The sequence below is a fragment of the Tupaia chinensis genome, unplaced genomic scaffold (assembly GCF_000334495.1).
Source record: "Tupaia chinensis unplaced genomic scaffold, TupChi_1.0 Scaffold000094_1, whole genome shotgun sequence".
Lineage (NCBI taxonomy): Eukaryota > Metazoa > Chordata > Mammalia > Scandentia > Tupaiidae > Tupaia > Tupaia belangeri.
The window spans coordinates 3,407,635-3,414,992 of NW_006159556.1; positions in this window are offsets into that span (position 1 = coordinate 3,407,635).

Here is a 7,358-nt window from a genome sequence, read left to right on the forward strand (position 1 = left end):
CGCCGGGCAGAGCCCGGGGTGGGGCCCCGCCTCCCGCCGCCTTGCTTGGCGCGGGTCCCCGGGGTGGCGGGAGACCCGCAGCCGGGCCCGGGTGGGCCGGCAAGCATTGTATCTTGATACATTCAAGTTGTTATAGAAGAATATTCCAAATCTAGGACAAGTGACAAATAGCAAATTTATTAGCATATTTACAACACATCAACACTCTGGAAAATACTACAAATTCCTTCCCCATTCTATGCAAGCCACAGTTGAGGAGAAAGACAAAAACCAAAAAACACCAAACACCTCTTAGGGACCAGCAGTTAGCATAAAGGCCATGTCACTGGACGCCCACGTAGTCGACTGCGGTTCAAGTCCCGGGCCCGGCGGCTTAAACTCACGCTCGGCGCATGTGTGTGTGTGCCCAAGATCCCCAGAGGAGAATGGAGGAGAAGGGATTGCGGCGTGGCCATCCTCCCTTTGGGGGATGATTTCTTGCTTTCTATCTCTCTGTCTCTCTCTGTCTTTCTGGAGCGCACGTGCCCTATAGCGAAAAAAAAACTCTCCAAAAAAAAAAAAAAAGAAAAAACAAACAAACAAACAACCTCTTTCTGCATATAGGTAAACTGAAGAATAATTTTGATCTTGTTTTTTATGCAATAATTTTATTTGACCCTCTGTATTCTTACTAGAAATAAATTTTACTTGCCATAGAGAAAGTCTTATGGTCTTATTAGGTTACTCAGTTACTTTGTGAGTAATCTGAATGTTTCATGAACGTTCATTTTGTAATGTTAAAATGCCTAATGTTCTTATCAGGCCAGTACATTATTTTGGTTAAGGACTGAGAAATCTGTTCTCAGAAATCATCATTACAAAGATTCCACAATTGACAAATACAGTCTTTTAGTTACCAGCTGGGTTATATTTTTGGCGTTCCTTAGGGTTTCCCACTGCCTTGGACCTTCGGCCATGATCCACAATAATAACAGGTTGTGATTCCGCAGAAAACAAATCACTACCAGCCTTCACTTATGGTCTTGTTGTAATTTTGTGTGATATGGCTTATTTTATTGCATCAACTATGAAGGGTACAACACTAATTGAACATCTGAGAACAGCTGGTCACTTAATGGATATTTATTGGAATTACATTAGTATTTTCTGCTTGAATGTGTCCGATGTGGATTCTTAGGGATACCTCAGGCCCAAAGCATTTCAACCAAGTGTCTCACTTTTGGAAGACTAATCTTTATTTTTATATCTAATTTTCTTGCCATTGATTTTTCTTTTTCTTACTGGGCTTTTACATAGATTCTCTGTCCTAAAACTTTCTAGTTTTAAGGTTCTTTCTTTTGATATTTTGTAGTTACTTCATTGCTTTTCTTTATTCCCAAGTGACTCCCTATATTGAGATTATGACACAACATATATATAAACAATTTGTTGAAGTATTTTGTGACGAATTGAATTACTGACTTCTTGAGTACCATGTGACCCTTGTTGCTGAGATGAGGTCTCTCTACTTGGCCAGAATTTGAGTTAGGAATGTAAGTTTTGTCCTACTAATCTTTTTACCATAAAGATTAATACGATAGAAGGGGGTGGGAAGAGAGGGGTCAAGGAAAAAACAAACAAAACATTTAAGAGACATAAAAATGAAAAGTTATCTGTTAATGTTAATGTATATGGTAATGTCTCTGACTTGACCAATACATACTGTATTCACGCTGGGAAAACCATGTTATACACTGTAAAGATATACAGTGATTGGGGCCAGTAGGTGGCATGGTTGGGGTACTAGATTCCCACATGGCCAGCCATGGTGCGAGTTCCAAACCTGGTGGCTTGAGGATCATGCCAGGTGTGTGTGTTTGAGTGCCCAAAATCCCAAGAGGAGAATGGAGGAGAAGGGAGTGTGGAGTCTCTCTCGTGGGTGCATGAGACCTACGGCAAAAACAAAACAAAACAAAACAAACAAAAAGATGTACAGTGATTGAGTGTGAATAATAAACATAAATAATAAAAACCTTAATCAGGCTCAAAATTTTAAATGCCAAAAATGTGCTTCTTAGAGGAGCTTTTTTTTTTTCTTCTGAGAGATTTTTGCTACAGGATGTGTACCCTTGCCAGAGAGAGAGAAAAACAGAGACAGAAAGCAAGAATCCATTCCCCCAGGGGGGATGGTCATACTGCAATCCCTTCTCTTCTGTTATGCTCCTGGAATCTTGGGCATACACACAACTGGCATGAGTTTGCAGCCACTGGGTCCAGGACTTGAACTGTGGTCAAACATGTGGGAGTCCAGTGATATAACCACTATGCAATATGCTGGTCTTTCTTGGAGGGATTTTTAAAGTCAGAATGGTTATCTATTCCTTTGTGTTCTCATGTCACAGTCATATTTGGAGACAAAGAATGAGAAGATGTGTCTTTCCCCAATTTTTAAAACTTAAACTTTTAAAAGCAATTTATAATAAAATCAAAGGGGATAAAGTAAAGACGAGTTAAATAATAGGCCATGAGAAAAAATAAAACGAATGAAGGATAGTTGGTAACATAGTGGTAAGTCAACACTGCAATGCTGGACCACATATGGGAAGGTCCAGGGTTCATGTCCTGTGCTGGCCCTGTACATGCTGGGCATGTGCACATATGTCTGTAATCCAGGTTGGCTGAGGCTATGGGTGAATTATGGTATGGAGACCTTCCTAAGGTCTCTTTCTCTTTCTGAAGAAAGAAATAACCTATTTTTTTAACAGAGAGAGATTTTTGATATGGGATGCATGCCCTCCCTAAAAAGACAGAAAGCGAGAAATCACTCCCCGGGGATGGCCATGCTGCAACCCCTTCTCCTCCATTCTCCTTTCAGGATTTTGGGCACTCACACACACATGCCTGGCTTGAGTTTTAAGCTACTGGGTCCAGGACTCAAACCGTGGTCAAGTATGTGAGAGTCCAGTGACATAACCATTATGTCATCTGCTGGTCCCTAAATAAGCTTTTTAAAAAAGAAATTAAATAAATCACATTAAGCAACACATTTTACAAATCTAGAAAGTAAACTTTTGTCACTGTCAGTATGATCACCAACAAAATGTTGAAATGCCTACTTTGACCTGATACCTGGAATTTTCCCTTTAGAAGGAATAAATCTATATTTAAAAAAATACATGTTTCATTTTTAGACAGAAATATCTAAAAACCTAGACATAGTCATTCCTTGATAGAAATTTGACATTTAATTAAATTTGACAATTATTATAATTAATAGCCAAAATCGGCCAAATTCAATATTCCATACAATAAGAAGAATAAGTCCAATTAGGAGATGATGAACTGGAGAGTCCATTAAAATATCAGATTTTGTGACCTAATCCTACAAAGTTAGAAAACCTTTAAAAACATGAAACTCCTTATTTTTCCTTAAATCTGATGAGCTGGCATCAGGAGATGATGTCCTTCGTTGGTCCTGTGGCTTTATGTCTAGGTTGGGGGGAGTTAAGGGATTTGCCACAATTTCAGACTGATTCAAAACCAGAGCCAAGCCCTCCTGTAATTATGTTTTCCTGTAATAGCTCAAAAGCTTTGCTCCATGGTCAAGTTCATACTTTTTTTAAAGGTAAATGGGTAGACTCTTGCTTCTATTGATGCTTCTGTATCAAACAGTGCGAAGTCGCCACCCACATGAAGCCAGAATTTGTCTTTGCGGTAGAAGGAGTAGGGACCACCATGAGAGACAAAGGTTTTCTATGGAGTTGTATGTTTTAAAATTGGTAGATTCCATGCAAGACTACAGAGATGGTCACAAAAGAATAGGTTGAGAACAGTCAAAGGTAAAGAATTTCAAGAAAGAGGGAATTTGGTTAACACAATCTGGTCATTGTTCTAAAATTGGAGGAAAAATTACAATTTTCTGAAACACATTCTTGTTAAGCAATCGTGTTCTGCCATTGCCTCTTCAGTATTCCATTTTTCCTTTTACTTACACTTGATGTAACTTGTATTTAATGTATAACTGGGATTAATATAGGCCCATATGTCCATTGTTCACCTTTTAATACATTTGAAAGATGTTTTAAACACTCTTGAAGTAATCTACATGTCAATAACAGTAATTTACCCTTTATTTTATTTTCCAGTTTTTTTTTTTATTTGGTGGTTACCCTTTATTTTATTTTCCAGTTTTTTTTTTATTTGGTGGTGTGCATATGAACTCACTGGAGAGAGACAGAGAGGAAGAGAGAAGAAAAATGAGAAAGCACTCCCCTTATGGGGTATGGTCATGCTGCAATCCCTTCTCCTATTATCAGGATTTTAGTCATGGATACACATGCACCCAACATGTTTTTAAAGCTGCCACATCTGGGACTCAATCCACACAGCTGGCTGTGTGGGATCTAGCTGCCTTAACCACCATGTCACTGACTGGCCCACTCTTTATTTTGAAATATCACAAATACTGTGTTTTCTTAAGAACCTCGAACATGATGTGTATTGGTCAGGGTTCTCCAGATAAACAGAACCCACAGGATAAATGTCCATGTAAAAGAAAGGATTTATTATAGAAATTATTTCACAGGATGACAAGGTAGAGAAGTCCCACAATAGGCCGTCTGCAAACCAGAGAAACAGCTCCAAGACTGAAGCTGGGAAGCTGATGCAGTTCCAGTCTGAGGCCTGAGGGGAGCACTGGGAGGCCACAGAACCGAGCACCCTCAGGTGGCCACTGGGCTCAGAATTCAAAAGTTAAGGAACTTGGAGTCTCTCTGGCCAGAGGGACACAGCGACCAGGAGCTGACAGGAACAAATGCAGCAAAAGGCTGAGTGGAAGAGCAGGCAAATGTGTAGAAGAAGAAAACACAACTTGTGGAAGGAAAGAGTTAGAGAGAGAAAACAGAACCCCATTTCTTCTGTTTGTCTCTATGACACTCTCAGCCAAATGGATAGTGCCTACTCATATTGCAGTCAGGTCTTCCTTTCTTGGTCTACTGACTCGCGTGCTGATCTTGCCAGGCAACACTTTCAAGGACACACTTAGGAATAACACTTCACCAGCCTTCAAGGATCATTCAATTCAGTCAAGTTGACAACCAAACTTGATCAACATAATGCAAAGATTTCCCATTGCATCGCACAAATTTCATCCAATAGTTTTACTCAGACAGCGAAGTAGTGATCTCAAGTTGATAAGGTAGTTTATCACTCACAAGAATATTACTCGCTCTTGGCAGAATAATGAAGGAAATTAAAATTGATGTAAATTGTAAATGACATTTCAGAGCAATATATTTTTAGTGACATTCTTGTGAAAAGTCAGCAGAATGGGTAGTGGTATTCTCTGATTAAGGCAGAACAATAAGCTACATTTTCTCGTTAACATTCTCTGTATTTTTTTGACGTGCCCTTTCTTTATTCCTAATTTTAAGCATAGATCTAATTTTTGTGACCAGTATAAAAATTCTGGGTGGAAGAAAGTATTGAATAAAAATTCCTAAGCCTAAAATCTTTGAAGAGTTATGATAAATAGCATTTATGCTTTTTAATTGCTTCTTATATAGAAATGATGTTAATAAATGTGACTTCTTACTAACATAAAAAGAAATTAGTAAGGGTTTGCATTAAAAATATCTAAATTATTAAACTTACATGAAATTATCATATTAACACATTGATCTGAGACAGAAGCATGTTAACCCAAGAGCAGTAGTGAGAAGGTTCACTCATGAGAACATAGCAGTAAGCCGTGAGGCACAGGAATGGAGTCAAACACTGGAAAGTAAACTAGATGCTGTGATGGTTTATTGATTTTCAACGTTCTTCTTATTGGTAGAGCACAACTTCTGTAGGTAAAATTGAATAAGGAGAGCTGTATGTCCCCATTCGGTATATGACGAATGCCAGCACCCTATGTCAGAAGCTGAAAGCCTGGAAGGCATAAAAGCATGGAGAGCAATGGTGATACTGGAGACAGAGCTGGAGGAGGGTGGGAAATGAGGGAGGGAATCAAGGGAGAGAAGAGGGAAGCAAAACATTAAGAGACCTAAGGTGGAAAGAAATCTGTTGATTATAAAGTGTATGGTGGTGGTTTTGATTGAACCAATATACGGTGTATTCATGATGGGAACATTCACTTAGTATGTTATAATGATATAGTGATTGAAGGTAAAAATAAATAAATAAGAAAGAAACGAGAAAAAGAGGAGAGAGATTAGTGTGCTTTTTGTTTGTTTTCTAAATTGCCAGAGGACAAATGTGCTTGCCAGAAATAGGGAGAGAGACAGAAAGAAAAGAGGAGGAGAAAGTATCCCCCAAAGGGTGTGGTCATGCCACAATCTCTTTTCTTCCATTTCGCCATCATGTCGGGACTTGTGGCATGCACACGTGTGCACCCAGTGTGTTTTTCAAAATGCCAGAGCCAGGATTTGATTCCAGTTGACCATGTGGGATCTATCTCCCTTAACTATCAGGCCATGGGGGCCACTCCAAGATTAGTTCTCTTGTAGAATTACATGATTGTCTTTTTCACAAAAGAAATATCTGTTACTGACATTGAACATTGTTTAGAAATTTTATCCTTTCATTCAGGGGCTATTTTCCTCTCCAGTTCATGCAACACCAGCCAACTAGAGATAAACTTCTGTGCCTAAGATCTGCAAGGCACCCTTTGAAGTAGATCTGTAGCCTCTTAATTTCAGTGTGGGTGTTTTTTATTTCTCTCTCTCTCTCTCTCTCTCTCTTTTTTTTTGTAGAAAGCCTTTTGCTAGGGTGCACAGGCTCTCACTGGAGAGACTGAAACAGAGAGACAGAAATAGAAAAATCACCCCCCAGAGAAGATGGTCATGCCGTAATCCCTTCTCCTTCATTCTCCTCTTGTGATTTTGGGCACACATGCTCTTGTGCCCAGCATGAGTTTTAAGCTGCCAGGTCCAGAACTGGAACTGCGGTTAACTACATGGGAGTCCAGCAATGTAACCATTATGCTACCTACTGATCCTAATTTCAGTTTTTTCATAGTGTTCAAATTGATATTTCTAGGAATCAGCAGTAATAAACCAGCTGTGATATTGTAGGCAATAAACACTTCAAATTTTTTTTCCAATTCACCTGTCCATCCATCTATTATTTTCTTTTTTTTTAAATTTTTATTTTCTACCTTAATTCACTATACACCATCACAACCCACCAATAAATTTTCCATCCAAAATACACTGTGTACTGGTTTAATCAAGCACATCAACATACATGTTCTCAGCAAGTAATTTTCCAATTCTTACATCCTGCATACCTTGCCCTTTGTCTTGCCATCCCTGATTCCCCATCCCCCACCCTCTGCCATGTCCCATCTTCCTCCTCCATTGTCCCTGGCATCCATG